This window comes from Rousettus aegyptiacus, unplaced genomic scaffold, assembly GCF_014176215.1.
Source record: "Rousettus aegyptiacus isolate mRouAeg1 unplaced genomic scaffold, mRouAeg1.p scaffold_m13_p_3, whole genome shotgun sequence".
NCBI lineage: Eukaryota > Metazoa > Chordata > Mammalia > Chiroptera > Pteropodidae > Rousettus > Rousettus aegyptiacus.
In genome coordinates this window covers 80885692-80902391 of record NW_023416306.1, presented here as the reverse complement: position 1 = coordinate 80902391, position 16700 = coordinate 80885692, and the positions used below count along the sequence as shown (strand labels likewise).

General features: G+C 34.3%; 1 protein-coding gene across 5 annotated transcripts in view; it reads right to left on the bottom strand.

Annotated features, from left to right (window-relative positions):
- The window catches only part of HMG20A (high mobility group 20A), a 79355-nt gene that overhangs the window by 37666 nt on the left and 24989 nt on the right, over positions 1 to 16700 (bottom strand). The window contains exon 1 of one of the 5 annotated variants that reach the window (XM_036238766.1): positions 10156 to 10176. The exons of the other annotated variants lie outside the window; for them this stretch is intronic. The gene's annotated coding sequence lies outside the window, so the exon portion shown is untranslated. Of the gene's footprint in view, positions 1 to 10155; positions 10177 to 16700 lie in introns of those variants that run through there. 5 annotated transcript variants of the gene reach the window in all.

Sequence of the window (16700 nt, the reverse complement as noted above, 5' to 3'; positions counted from 1 at the left end):
GAAATGTAATGAATATGGCTCTGGAAGGGGAAATAAGAGAACTGTGTACAAAGGCAAAGCAATATACATGTTTGGTTCTCCACAACTGTTTACATAAATAGGTATACCATGCAGATGTTTCCTTGCAGAAGGAATTAATCCAGTGAAGGCTTCTACTGGGAGGGCTGAAAAACTGGTAGTACCCTGGGACTTACACTTTGAACTGAGGTCTGGTAGCTTTGGAAACCCAGAAATTCCCTTTAACACTAACCACTCAGTGAAAACAAAAAAAAAAACCTGATGCATAAAACAGTGTCAATTTAAGACATTTTAACAATGATTATAAAAACTGTAATGAGAATTATATTAAGCACATAAGATATTTATTGGCCAATTAACATGGTCTATCCCTGTAGTAATATGAGGAGCCAAATCATAATCAGAACATTGCTTTGGTCAATAAAGGATCAGAACAAAGGAAATTAGGTGGAGCTTAAGAAATGTTCCTCAACTAAGACTGTTCTAGTGACCTTTGCGGACAAAAGAAATGATCTCAACGCAAGATTATGTTATTCCAAATGTGTTGGACAATGCTGGAAGCATAACTGTACTTCTGTTTTCTGGGGTTGGAGCTTTCCAAGTATCCTTTCCTTACTTTACATATATTAATTTTTCTTCATTAAGTCCTCTTCCTTGGAGATACTCCCTCCTCAACAATATACCTCAGAGGTGAGAGGTGGGATTCTACCCTCATTTCCCATACTACAAACATTATGCAAAACTCCCTGTTTCTTTAAAAATTGTGTCACTTGGCTATACCAATCTCAAATTCAAAAATCTTTGACTACCATTTCCTATTATTTCAGCTCAATTACTTCTACCACAAGTGATAACTTTACGCAAACTTCTATTCATTGACCATTGATTTTCTCTTCTCTGTCCAGCTTAGATTCCATGGCTACATTTCAAATATTCTTTTGCCAACACTTTCAGTTCCTTTGCCTTGCTATCTTTCTATACTCCAGACAGATACAGATCAACTCTGAGTTTTAACTCAAGATAGTGCTGGAGAAAAATCACACACAAAAAGAGCGCTACTATAAATTAATCCTATCCAACCATAATCTCAGCAGTTATTCTATATGTTCTTAGGATATTTCCCAACTGCTATATCAGCTCTATCAAACTTTTCCAACCAACTGAAACCTAACTCGCCCAGACCCTCCTGCTTATTAGCCTCATTGCTTCACATTCCCTGGACTCACACTAAAAATCATCCAAAATTACTTAATTTTTTAGACATAATTCACATACTATAGAATTCAGTGGTTTCATATATTTACAAGGTTTTATGACCAAGACCATAACAGATTTTAGAACATTTTTATCACTCCGAAAAGAAACTCAAGTATCCATTAGCAGTCACTTCCCATTCACCCCTATCCCTAGACCCAGGTAACCATTAATCTAGTTTCTGTGTTTGTTATACCTATTCTAGACATTTCATATAAATGAAATCATATACTATGTGGCTTTTTGTGTCTGGCTTCTTTCACTTAGCATAAAGTTTTCAAGGTTCTCCACATTGTATGGCTATACCATATTTTATTTATCCATTCATCAGCTGATAAACTTGGGTTGTTTAACATTTTTGGGCTATTTTGTGAATGATGCTCCTTATAAATATTTGTGTACACATTTTTGTGTGTAGATGTTTTCACTTCTCTTGGGCATATACCTGGGAGTGGAATTGCTGGGTCATATGGTACTTACGCGTAACACTTTGAGGAACTGCCAAACTGTTTTCCAAACCACCTGCACCATTTTACATCCCCACTAACAATAGATGAGCGAGTTCTGAATTCTCCATATCCTTACGACACTTTTCAGGAGTGCTAGGGAAATATCAATTCCAGCTCCCTCTAGCCATCCTGTCCAACCCAAAGTGGGGAAAAAACCCTAAGAAGCACTCTTGAAGTTCACAGTCCATGGGGACAGGCTCACCAAAAGACTGACACCTAATCATAAAACTATAGAATGCTTTTCCTTCCCCTATATCTTACCATTACATTTTAAAGGCCAAGGTTCCACAGTTCCTTTCATGCAGTACATTATGTCAACTTTTCAACAAAAAATAACACTGTATACTAAAAGACAAAAACATTTTGAAGAGACTGAACAAGCATGAGAACCACAGTAAGATATGGCATGAACATTAAAATGATAAACCAGAATTTTTAAAAATGTGACTAACATGTTAAGAGCTTTAATGGGACAAAATAGACAACATGCAGGAACAAATGGATAATGTAAGCAGAGAGATGGAAATTCTAAGAATGAATAAAAAAGAGAAGTTAGAAATCAAAAACACAAATGAAGAATGCTTTTGATGTGCTCATTAGTAGACTGAATGAACACACCTGAGGAAAGACTCTGAGCTTGAGAATATAAAGAAAGAAATCTCTAAAAGTGAAAATCACAGAAGAAAAAAGACTGAAAAAGAAAATGAACATATTATCAAATACTGTGGGATATCTACAAAGAATGTAACTAACTTACATGTAATGGGAATATCAATTGAATAAAGAACAGAAGCAATATTTGCAGCAACAATGACTAAGAATATGTCCATATTAATGTCAGACACCAAATCACAGATCCAAGAAGCTCAGAGAACACCAAACAAGAATAATGTAAAACAAAACAAAACAAAAAAACTTATCCCCTCAACAAAACATCAAACTAAAGAATGTTATATTCAAACTAAAGGAAATCAAAAAGATAAACAAATAAAACTTGAAAGAAGCAAACCAAGAAACTACCTAACTTACAGAGAAGAAAGATAACTTATCTGCCCTCTCTTCGGAAACTATGCAAACAAGAGAGTGGACTGAAATATTTAAAGTATTGAGAGAAAAAAACCCCAACAACCTAAATTTCTATACCTTGTGAAATTATCTTATAAAAGTGAGGAGAAATAAAATAATTTTCTCAAAGAAAAATCAAAAGAATTTGTTTCCAGTAGACCTGCCTTGCAAAGTGTGTTAAATAAGTTCTTCAGATATAAATCAGTAGTTGATAAATGGTTATGGGGATAGGAAGCACAGCATAGGGAATGCAGTTAACACTAATATAATGGCTAGGTGGAGGGCCAAGGGAGGGAGGGAGCAATTGGGGGGATCGTTTTATGAACTACATAAATGTACTGTATACTTGAAACTAATTTAAATAAAAAGAGAAGAAAAATTATATAGGTCAGAACCTTGGATTTACATAAAAAGTATTATAGCATGAATAAGTAAAGGTAAAATAAAAACTTACTTTTCTTATAATTGATCTAGTAGACAACAATTTGTTCAAAGTAATAATACCAACAATTCAATTATGTATGCTTATAGACACCTGTGCTTAGTATAAGTGAAATGAATGTCAGCAGTGATACAATGGATGACAGAAAGAAATTAGAATATTTTGCTATTATACACTATTAACTCATTAAATAGTATAGTGTTATATGAAAGTGGATGTGAATTAGTAGTAAATGTATACTGTAAACTCTAGAGCAACCAATCACTAACAAAAGTAGAAAAACAAATATAATTACTATGTTAAGAAAGGAGAGAAAATGGAATGATACTCAGTTAAAACCAAAAAGACAGAAAAAAGTGTAGAAGACAAAAGTAGAAACAAAAGAACAATGGCAACAAATAGAAAATATGGTAGCTATTAATCCAAGTATATCAATAATCCTCTTAAATATCAATGGTCTAAATACACCAATTAAAAGACACAGATGGTCAGAGTAGATCAAAACAGTTTCAACCATGTGTTGTCTATAAGAAACCACTTTAATTATAAAGACACATAAAGATTAAAAGTGAAAGAATGGATGGAGAATGATTTAACACCAATCAAAAGAAGAGTAGCTATATTAATTTCAGACAGAGTAGACTTCAGAGCAAGGAAAGTTATCAGGGATAAAGAGGGGTAATACATAATGATAGGGGTCAATACTCCAACACATGATAATCCTAAATACGTATGTGTCTAACAACAAGTGTTAAAATATGTGAGGCAAAAACAGAAGTGCAAGGAGAAGTAGATAAACCCACTATTATGGCTGGAGATTTTAACATTTCTCTATCAGAAATGGACAGATCCAGAACAGACAATTAGCAAGCACACAGTTGAACTCAATAGCCCTATCAATTGACTGGATATAACGGACAACTGTAGGACTATTTAATACAACAACCCCAGATTACACATTCTTCTCAAGCTCACCTGGAACATTCACCAAGACAGACCAAATTCTGGGCCATAAAACATACCTTAACAAATTCAAAAAAAAAAAAAAAAGAAGAAAAAAAAAAGAAAAAAAAGAAAGCATACAATGTCTTTCAGACCACAATAAAATTGAACTAGAAATAGGTAACAGAGAAAGGCTGGAAAATCCCAAAATACTTAGAGATTAAACAACACACTTTTAAATAACACATGAGTCAAAAAAGAAAGCAAGAAAAATTGAAAAATATCTTGAATTAAAATAAAATGAAAATACAACTTATGAAAATTTGTGGGGGAGAGCAAAAGCAGTGCTTAGAGATAAATTTACTGAATAAATATATTAGAAACAACAAAAATCTAAATCAATAATTTAAGCTTCCACTATAGGAAACTAGAAAGAGTAAATTAAACCCAAAGTAAGCAGAAGATAACAACTAGAGCAGAAATCCATGACATTGAAAACAGGAAATCAAAAGAGAAAATCAACAAAAGAAAATGCCGTTCTTTCAATAAATCAATAAAATCAACAAACCTTTAGTCAGCCTAAGAATAAAAAAGATACAAATCACTAATATCAGAAATGAAAGAGGGGCTATCACTACAGATCTCATGGACACTAAAAGGTTAATAAAGGAATGGTATGAACAACTCTATGCCCACAAATTTAATAACCACAATGAAATGGACCAATTCTTTGAAAGATACAATCCACCAAATCTCACACAAGAAACAATTTTAATAACCTTCTACAAACAGAAAGCACCAGGTCCATATGGGTTCATTGGTGAATTCTACTAAGCGTTTAAGGAAGAAATTATACTAAACCTTTACAATCTCTTTCAGAGAACAGAAGCAGAGAGAATATTTCCCAATTCATTTTATGAAGCCCTAATATCATTACCCTAATATCAAAATAAGATGAAGACATCACACGCGCACACACACATGATCTTCACTATAGACCAATATCTCTCATGAATGTAGATGCAAAAATCCTCAACAAAAATATTAGCAAATCAAATAACAATGTATAAAAAGAATGATACACCATGGCCAAGTTAGATTTATTCCAGGTATGCATGGCTGGTTCAACATTCAAAAATTAATTAATGGAATCCATCATATCAATAGGATAAAGAAGAATTACATGATTATATCAATAGATGCAGAAAACGCATTTAACAAAATCCAACATCCATACATAAGAACTCTCAGCAAATTTGGAATTGATGAGAACTTCTTCAACATGATAAAGAACACAAAACCTATAGCTAGTAACAGTTCATGGTGAGAAACTCAAAGCTTCCCCTCTAAGATCAGGGACAAAGTGAGAGTGCCCCTCTTATCACTGCTTTTCAACACTGCATTTGAAGTGCTAGCTAATGCAATAATTCAAGAAAAGTAAATAAAAGGTATACAGATTGAGAAAGGAAAAATAAAACTCTCTTTGTTCACAGATAAGATTTTCGAAGGTAAAAATCTGAAAGAACTGACCAAAAAAATTCATGGAACTAAGTGAGTATAACAAGGTTGCAGGATACAAGGTTAACATATAAAAATCAACTGCTTTCCTATATATCATCAATGAACAAGTGAGAATTTGAAATTAAAAACAAATTACAGGGGAGTTTGGAGAAAAATGGTGGAGTGAGAGACATCGCTAGATCTCTCTCCTTGAAGCAACAATAAGCTCAACATCTAAAACTCAATAAAAAACACGAAAACTGCACATCAGCATGACTGAGCGTGAGATTTGAGCTACCACAGGTCACAAACCCAGGTGTTGGGCAGTGGACTGGGAGAAATAAAGAAGCTGCCTCTCCCAGCTACCAGAGCTACCTGTAGGAGGAGGGGAAGGGGAGAAGTAGTGGCAATTTCCCTGAACGGCCCTGCTTGGGAAAGCTGTCAACTGCCCACAGCCGGCCAGTGGCAAGGGCCAGTCATCAGGGGAGAGGGCAGAGAAGTAGGATGGCAGAAAAGCAATAGTTGATTTTTACTGGCCATAGTTGCAAAACCAAAGTTGAGTTGCAGCCCCTAACCGCCAACTCAGAGAGCCCCTCGCCCATATCTCTGAGACCCAACACTGTGGAGTCCCAAGGGAATCTGGGCAAATGCTACTGAAACTGTCGCTAACACTGACAGAGAATGAGACTAAGAGTAGCAAGTGAGATTAAACATCTATAAAAAAAAGACATAATTAAGGCTTTAGACAAAGCAGGGATCCAAGAGGCTTAGACGCCACCTACTGGAAAGCAAAAGAAAAATGCCTTCTTAGTAATAGGCTAAAGAGAGACATTTATATAATAAATCTTCATTTTGGAAAAAAAACAGACAATACTTCCATTAATGCCAAGGTGGAGAAATAAATAATACATTAAACATCATGAACAACCAAGGTGACAAAGCACCTCAGAAAGAAAGAGAAAAATCTCCAGAAAATAAGCTTACAGACATAGAAATACACAACTTAAATGGCAGGAAATTCAGGATGGTACTTCTGAAAGAGTTCAGTGAGTTCTGAAACAATAAGAAATTTGCTCTAGCAAGAGAGTAATGAACGTTCAGCATACATAGGGGCAAAATGAGACAATGACTGAAAAGGAGAGGAATCAAAGATCCAAATTCACAAAGGGCAACGGAGATAAGGCACATGCAGAAGAAAATGGACGACTGTGTATGTGTGTGTACATACATGGATACATACATATACACCTATCCTTTATATATTTGTAATGGTAACCACACACCAAAGATTCAGAACTGAAGTATATAACATAATACAAGAAGAACCAGAGAGAAAACCCACAAAACCCAACCAAAATAAAGAAAACAGAAACACATAAAAAGGAAGTGATGGGAACACTGAGCTGTCAGAAAGCAAAAGATAAAATGGGTATAAGAAGACCTCATATTTAAAAAATCACCATAAATCGTAAATGGACTGAACTCACCAATAAAAAGCACAGGTCACAGAATGGATCAAAAAACAAAACCCAACCATATGCTGCCTCCAGGAGACACATCCCAACTCTAAAGACAAATATAGACTCAAAGTGAAAGGGTGGAAAATGATATTTCAAGCAAATGACATTCAGAGAAAAGCAAGAATAGTGGTTCTAATATGGGATGAAATTGACTTCGAAATAAAAAAGGTAAAGAAAGATACTGAGGGCCACATCATGGTGATAAAGGGAATCATACACGAAGAAGGCATAACACTTATTAATATCTATGCTCCCAATCACGGAGCCCCCCCCCCCAAATAAAGTAATTACTAACAGAACTAAAGGGAGAAACAGACCAAAACACTATCGTAGTAGGGGACCGAAATATCCCACTGTCGGATATGGACAGATCATCCAAACAGAAAATCAATAAGGAAATAACATCCTTAAATGACACATTAGACCAACTGGACATAACTGACATTTACAGAGCCTTTCATCCCAAAACAGCTGCTTATAAATTCTTCTCTAGTGCACATGGAACATTCTCAATGACTGACCACATACCGGGACATAGAGATAGCCTCAACAAATATAAGAGGGTTGAAATCATACTAAACATATTCTCTGATCATAATGCTTTGAAACTAGAGATAAACTGCAAGGAGAAAGCAGGAAGAACCACAGATTCACGGAGATTAAACAACATGTTACTGAAGAATGGCTGGGTCCAAGAAGAAACAAAAAGAGAGATCGAGAGAAACACAGAAATGAATGATAATGATAGTACAACATATCAAAACTTCTGGGACAAGGCAAAAGCGGTCATAAGAGGAAAGTTCATATCATTACAGGCCTACTTCCAAAAACAAGAATGAGCCCAAATAAACAATGTAATGCTTCACCTTAAAAAACGAGGAAAAGAACAAATGAAGCCTAAAGTTAGCAGAAGGAAAGAAGTAACCAAAATTAGAACAGATTAAATGAAATTGAAAACAAAAAAACAATAGAAAAAAATAAATGCAAAAAAGAGCTGGTTCTTTGAGAAGATTAATAAAATTGACAAATCCCTGACTAGACTCACTAAAGAAAAAAGAGAAAGGACACAAATAAACAAAATCAGGGACGAAAGATGGGAAATTATGACAAACACCACAGAAATACGAAGGATCATACAAGAATTCTATGAAAATTTATATAACACCACATTAAATAAGCTAGAAGAATGGACCAGTACTTAGAAAGATACAGCCTTCCTAGACTGAATCAAGACAAACCAGAAAATCTAAATAGACCAATCAGCACTATGGAAATTAAAACAATCATCAAAAACCTACCAAAAGTAAAAGTCCAGGACCAGATGGCTTCACTAGTGAATTCTAGCAAACATTTAAGGAAGATTTAATACCTGTCCTCCTCAAACTCTTCTGAAAAATTGAAAAGGAGACAATAATTCCCAACTAATTTTGAGGTCATTACCCTGATACCAAAACCTGGAAAAGGTAACACACAAAAAAGCTACATACCAATATGTCTCATGAACACTGATGCAAAAATCCTAAATAAGATACTAGCAAACCGAATACAGTAATATATTAAAAAGATTATACACCACAATCAAATGAGCTTCAACCCAGGGGCATATAGTTCAATATATGCAAATCGATTAATGTGATACACCACATAAACAAATAAAAAGTAAGAATCCTATGATCATATCAAAAGATGCAGAAAAAGCCTTTGCCAAGATACATTTATGACTGAAACACTTAACAAAAATCTAGATATAGTGTCATTTATCAGGGTTTAAAGCACAGCAATAACGGGAAAAGAAAAAAACCAAACTAACATTTGCCTCTGCTAAAGCAAAACTTGTCGTTTTACAAGTAGGGTGTTGCTTTTTGAGGTCACAGTTTACTTAAGCTTTCCCATTGTAGCTGTTGCCCTTCCTACACAGCCTAATCGAGCACCACTTTTATTATTAGTAAACAAAGAGATAACTGCACAAGTAACACAACTTCTGGACCAATGTTGAACCTAAGAGTCAAAATAATCCAATAAAATTTGGCATCATTTCCTTAGTGTAGAATATTTTCCTTTCAAATTTCTTAGGAAACTAGGTAATATGAAACAGTAAAAAGGTGGGTGTGTATGAGGTGGGGGTTGAGAAGTAGTTGGTGGGGGAGGGGAAGCCAGAATGGGCATATTCCTTCTAGGGGGCCATATAATATATGAAAAGGTATTTTCAATGATATTCAATATTATAATTTTGTATTTGGAAAATAGAAGTAATTAATTATAGAAAGTACAGAAAGTTAATGTATTTATTTGGTAAAGATACATACATATATTTTTTTACTTCTTGGTGAGTCTTGTGGAGACTATGTCAGAATAGAGGCATTTTATGTTTATCAAGAGGAAATACAGGTTTTAACTAAAGCTGAAAAACAACCCTTTTCACAGTGTGAGGCATCAAAGACACAGAGGTAATAAGTAAGATTAACAAGAAATTCTTATCCTTTTTCATAACTTAGTAGGGGGACAGATGGGCAAACCATAAAAAAATGTAAAGGTTGTAGTAGCTGACACGTGTAAAGATAAAGATTTACTTATTTATTTAAATATATGAGAAAAACAGGAAAGGGAAAGAGATAAATGGAATAGATGGAGTGACCAGCTAAGATAATTGTTAATTATAATAATAAAGTCACAGATGCACTTCAGATCTGAAAGAGACATAAAATACCAGCTGAATAAACACCTGAGAAGAAATTTTTAGCTCAGGGTACTTACATGTTTGGAATCTAGACTCATGTCTGATAGGTAGATAGGATTCTTTTCTAATTCTAAAACAAAATAATTCAAGCCTGGAGTCTGAGGAAGGCAATATTTGAGAAAGCAGAAGCAACAAAGGTCACTAGTATCTTGACACGCAAAAACTTACTAGTTAACAGCACTGAGTAAGGATCCTTACTGGTTTCAGGAACACTGCTCCTCTATTTTCTTACATTTTACATTGATCTCTTCAGCTCAGATCTGCAGCTGTAAACCACCACAGCAAAGAAGACATGCATTACAGGCATTAACTCCCAAACCTTTTACCTTTCAAAGCCAATGAATATTAAAAGCAAAAGATGACATGTTTTGAGAGAAAAATTGGAGATCATTTATAAAAACTATAGTGTAATACAAGGAAATAGATCCTATAAAAAATGTTCTTCATTTTAATCAACTGACTTACAAATTAAACTCTCTTCACAGAAAAGAATTCCTAAAAGGAAAACAGAGAGCTTTGGATAGTAGGGAATTTTTCTTCAGCTCAAAGTTGAAGACAAACACACACACACATACACTCCAACTGCAGAGAGGCAAAGCAGTTAATAGTCTTCAGTATTTTGAAATTGTGTTCCTCACAAACCAAATAGGCACAATTGCAATATGCTTAACAGGGCAGTTTAAACTGGAATAAAGAAAATGTAAAACCCAGACTTATTCTGCTACATTTTGTTTTTGAATCCTAAAGCTGACAATGCTCAGGACTTCCGAAAGTAAATCAATTCAAAGAATTCAAATTTGGCATATTTATAGTGAGAGAGGAGAGGAGGCATCTGAAAAAATGCAAAAGAAAGGGCTAGCAGAAATAACTGACTCAGCTGGTTAAAACTGCTCTCTACCCCCATTCTGCCCAGTGCTCTCCAGCTAACATGTTTTCCCATAGCTTCCTCCCCCACCTCAAGGACTCTCCAGCTCACATCTGTTGATTCATAGCTTGCTATCCAACTGATGTTCTTATCTCTGTAGCTGTGTAGGAATAACAAGACTGTGTAAAACTGCTTGTTAGTTACAATTAGAGCTCAGTCTTTGGATAGGAATCAGCTGAGAAGGTGCAGGCATCAACAATAAGTGCTACTTTCTACTTATAGCCTCGGAGTCCAGTCTCTCTATTCAAAAATCCTAAAATGGTGCCGATAACGCCAAGATTGTGGGTGTTGCAAAAAAACAAACGACCTGTAAGACCAGTGGTCTGAAAATTCCTCTTCCCTTGCAGCTCCTCCCTCGAAGCTCCCAATCCCCATCCTGAGAAAGAAGGCACATGTAAAACCTGAAAAGAATCACGTGCCCCTTGCATGGCCACTGTGGAAGTATATAAACTGTAATAAATCTAACCAGACCGAGTTTGTGTGTAGAGCTGTTACCCCATGTGCTCTGCCGGCCTAATAAATTCTCCTTCCTCTAACAAAGTTGTCTGAGTGTCCAAATTCCTGTCGGGAGTCGCTTCCTATAACAATAGCTCTAAAAGTCCAGTTTCCTAGGAACAGTTTTCCTTTAAATATCCTATCTAATATATTGTCTCCCTTCCTATACAGAGACACCAGGCTTCCATTCTACCAAGACAATTCTCATCAAGTGGTTAGATGTTATCTTCCTGATTTATAAGCTATTGATGTTGTTTCCTTTGTTTCTAGGTGAAACAAAAGCAAGTTTAAAACCATATTAGCAGTAACTAATTGGGGAGTAACCAGACTAATTAAATCATCTCAAGATTCTTGGTGTTTAGTGTATTTACTAAAATCTGACAAAATCTTTATTTCCAGAGTTGCCAGTTCAAAGGCTCACTTAGTCCAGTAGTCAGGAGTAGGTCCCAGGGAGTAAGAATTTTCAGAATGATTTGTTTTGCTCTTCTTTCTACATTAAATGAACTCACCTGCCTGTGTTAGCAAGTACGTCTGTCGAGAACACAAATCCAATATAGACTATGTAGAGGCATTACATGATTATTTGCTTTCATGTAAAAAGGTGCTAATACCTTCTCTAACTCAAAATGATATTTTGAGGTTCATATATATATTTATGTGCTTTGCAAACAATAAAAGAATGTGAAACTTTTTTTGCTAATTACATTACAAAATTTCCAACGAAATATTTATGAGAAAGTATATTATATAGATTATATTATATTAAGTGAACAGATATATACAAAAAAAAAGATCAGAAGGATATATACCAAAATGTTCAAAGTAATTATGTTAGGGTGGTGAGAGTGGTGGTGGAATTATGAGACTTTCCAATCTTTAACTCCTCAACATTCAGCAATATGGTTATGTTAAAGAAAGAGGAATGTACCTTCAAGAACCATAGACTTTTTAAACTTACATTTTAATTTCACAGGAAATACATGAATATACTTAAAAAAAAATACTTGACTACACAATAGAGCTAAAATTCCTTTTCACCAGACTCTTCTTACTCCTCCCTCCAGAAAGAATACTGTTAGAAGAGTTTGTATCTTACTGCTGAAAGGAACGAAAGAGGTAGCGCCTAGTGATATATTTATTCTCTCTCTCAATTCGAAATTTGCCCTACAGGACAGAGAAGAGTAAACATGTCAACCAGGAGAAGTATGAGGGCACAGTTTATAAACTTTGCATTTTATATTAAAAAGTTCATTTAACTAGATTAATATTCAAAATACATAAAGAACTCATACAACTCAACAACAAAAAAACCCAATTAAAAAATGGGCAGAAGACCTAAACAGATATTTCTCCAAAGAGGAAATACAGATGACCAAGAGACATATGAAAAGATGCTCAAGGTTACTAATCTTCAGAGAAATGCAAATTAAAGCCACAAAGAGATATTACCTCACACCTGTCAGAATAGCTTCATCAGTAAATCAAAGAACAAGTGCTGGTGAGGATGTGAAGAAAAGGGAACCCTCAGACATTGTTGGTGGGATTACAAATTGGTACAGCCACTATGGAAAACAGTATGAAGATTTCTCAAAAAAAAAAAAAAAATGAATTACCTTTTGACTTAGCAATTGTACTTCTGGGTATTTATCCAAAAAATATGAAAACTAAAACATAATGATTTATGCAACCCTATATTCACTGCAGCACTATTCACAATATCCAAGATATGGAAGCAACCTAAATGCCCACCAACAGATGACTGGATAAAAAAAGTTATGGTTCATATATACAATGGAATATTACTCAGCCATTAAAAAAAAAAAAGAAATCCTACCATTTGCAATGACATGGATGGACATAGAGGTTATTATGCTGAGTAAAATAAGACAGAGAAAGATAAATACTATATGATTTCACTTATGGGGGAATTTAAGGAACAAAAAAACCAAACTAATCAAAAACAGATTCACAAATATAGAGGACAATCTGGTGATGGCCAGAGGGGAGGGGCTCAGGGGCTGGAAGAATGGGGCGAAGGACTAAAGTATAAATTAGTAGTTGATAGATGGTCACGGGGATGGGGAGCATGACATAGAAAATGCAGTTAGCATTATTGTAATGGCTAGGAAGAGAGACAGAGGAGAAAAAGAACAATTAGCGGGATTGTTTTATAAACCATATAACTATCTAACCAATGTATTGTATACTTGAAACTAGTAAAATAAAAATTTTTAAAAAGTTCATTTAAATTCTGTATTCAATTTTATAAAACAGTATTTTAACTCAAAAAATAAATGTTTGAACTATAGGGGACCAGGGGAAAGTATTATGTACTCTCAAAACAAAATATGAGTGCAATATCACATAGCACACATAGTTCATCTTCCTGGCAGATAGTGACAAATTTTGATACTCAGAGATAAAGCAGTATTGTGACTTCTTATTTCTTCTTCACTAGATAGCAACAGAATGGGAAATTTCCATTATTGGCTAGAAATATATGGTTAACTCAATTTATATCCGGTCAACTTTTCAGATAAAATTACATGACAATATACTGCAATTATCATACAAAAATCCCATTTAATTATGGAAAAACAGACCACAACTATGAATTTAATATGGCTCGACAGACATTTCCTTAAAAGATTAATTCTGAAAATTACAATACACCTGAAGTTGATAAATGTACATTCTTATATCACTGGTAAGAAAAGTAACATGCTTTTTATAAGTTGTTTTACTTCTTGCTAAGACATCTTGATAGATCTCAAATGTAATGTACTTGTTCCGTCTCTTAATTCCACTGACATCTCTTTTCCTTCAGAAATTTGACTCCAAATCTGGCTTAGATCAAAAAGCTCCACAGGAGCATCTATATTCTCTGGAGACATTTATTCTTATTATCAAGTCTCTCTAAATATATAATTTGGCTCTGGATATTTAGTAACATTAGAATATTTAAAAGACAAATTTCGTAACTTCAAATTAAGATGTACCAATGGGAGCTGTAAGAAAAAAAGCACAATTACAGTTTTCTTCAACAAATTCACTCAAAGTTTTAGAGAAAAAACCCAAAGCACTTCAAATTTTTGATAAAGGACTATGTGCTACACAAACTACAGGGAAGCAACCTTAGGCAATAGGAAGGGCTATGAACTTAAGTCAGGAAGTCTGATTTGTAGTTCAAGCTAAGCCATCAACTAGCTGTGTCTTCTGGCATCACTTAATCCATTCTGGCCCAAGTTTCTTCATCTTTTAATGTTGGATAAAATCAATTTTAACTTTGTTTAGGTGTCAGTCCATGACAGAATACCATGAAATAGTACATTTAATTAAAGGATATGAACTAGAAATGATCTTAGAAACTAGCATAAAACAGAAATATATTAAGAACTCAATATAAAACCATAACCATGAACATAATACATGGACACACACAGAGTTCTCCAACAATGTATGCATTTCTGAATTCTTCTGTTGATATTTATTTGCTGTCTGGAAGGGAGGTTAATACTGAAGACTCTGAAATCAGACTGCCTGTATTCAAATCTTACCTTTTATTTTTTAGCTATGGAACTTAGGCAAGTTTGTTAATAACACTGAACCTAAGTTTTCTCATTCGTGAATGAGGACAGTAATAGTACCTACTATAGGAATTACCTGAAGAATTAATCCATGTAAAGCAGGTAGTATGGTGTGCATCACGTAAGAGCCTAATAACAATGATAAACAGCAATTGTAGCTAACATTTATTGAGTGTTTACAAAGAAGCAGACACTAGTCTAAGAGTTTTACATATGTATCCCATTTAATCCTCATAACCACAATGCGAGATAGATACTATCATTAGCCTCTTAGTGAATAATCTGATCTGTAGAGAGGTTAAGTAACTTGCTCAAGTTAACTGTGATCTTCATTATAGCTATTCACAAATATTTTTAGTAGTTCTTTCAAGAACACAGTAAGATTATATTTCCTCCCTTTCCCCTATTTACAGTGATTATGCAAACATGTATTACAATGGAATTCGTGTCAGCCTGGTTGCCTAAGACCCAAAATAGCAATGCCCCCCATTAATCCACTTTAGACAAGTTGCATGGATGAGAAAAAATGCCTAAGATTTTGTAGTGGTTTTGTTACCATAGTAATAACCAAGGCTATCCTGACAGTAAATTTTAGATTTAATATCATCATGATTACTTATTTATACGTAATGTTGAAAGTTTAAGAATTATGGAGGAAACGAATACAATTCTATTCATTTAATCCTTTTTTAAAAAATGTGTGAACTAATGAAAGTTGAATGATCTAATTTACTATTACAATTTAAGAATTACTTGGTCTAAATGTCTTCATGACCTTGGGCTAGGCAAACACTTCTTGGAGAAGAAACAAAAAGCACTAACCACAAAAGGAAAAATGATGAATTGGAAGTCACTAAAATTAAAAATGTTTGTTCATCAAAGCCTATGTTAAAAGATTGAAAAAGCAAGCCATAGACTGGGAAATTATATTTGTAATACATGCATCCCCTAAAGACTCATTCAGAATATATAAAGAATTCTTACAAATCAGTAAGATAAATGACGTAATTTTAAAAAAAGAACTAAAAATAAAGCACTTCATAAAAGAGACTATTTAACTGATCAGCAGTCATAGAAAAAGAAATACTGCAACGTATTCACCAGAATGGCTGAAATAAAAAATATAGTGTTGGCAAGGATGAAGAAGAACTGAAATTCTATGTTTCTAGTGGAAATTTAAATGTGCATAATAACTTTGGAATATTGTTTGGCAATAACTGCTACAATAATTGTTATCCTATGAACTGGCAACTCTACTCCTAGTAAGAGATCCAAGAGAAATAGGTGCGGATGTCTACCAAAACCTGTATAAGAATGTTCATAGCACCATTATTAATAACAGCCTCAAAGTGGAACCAATCCAGGAGTCCATCAACAGTGGCACAGCTACTTCATGCTATACTTCTACAATGAAATCAATGGAAAATTACATAAATTGAACCAATGCTACATGCAACATAGATGAACCTCACAGACATAATGATGAACAAAAGAAGCCAGATCCACAAGAGTAAATACTCTGTGAATCCATTTATGTAATGTTTAAGTACAGGTGAAACTACTCTGGTGATAGAAATCAGAATAGTGGTTATCTATAATGGGAGAGAGAGGGTACTGACTGAAGAGACTCTTGAAGTACTGGATATTTACATTTACATGTATGTTTACATGTATGTAAAAATTCATTGACTTGTACCTTTAAGATT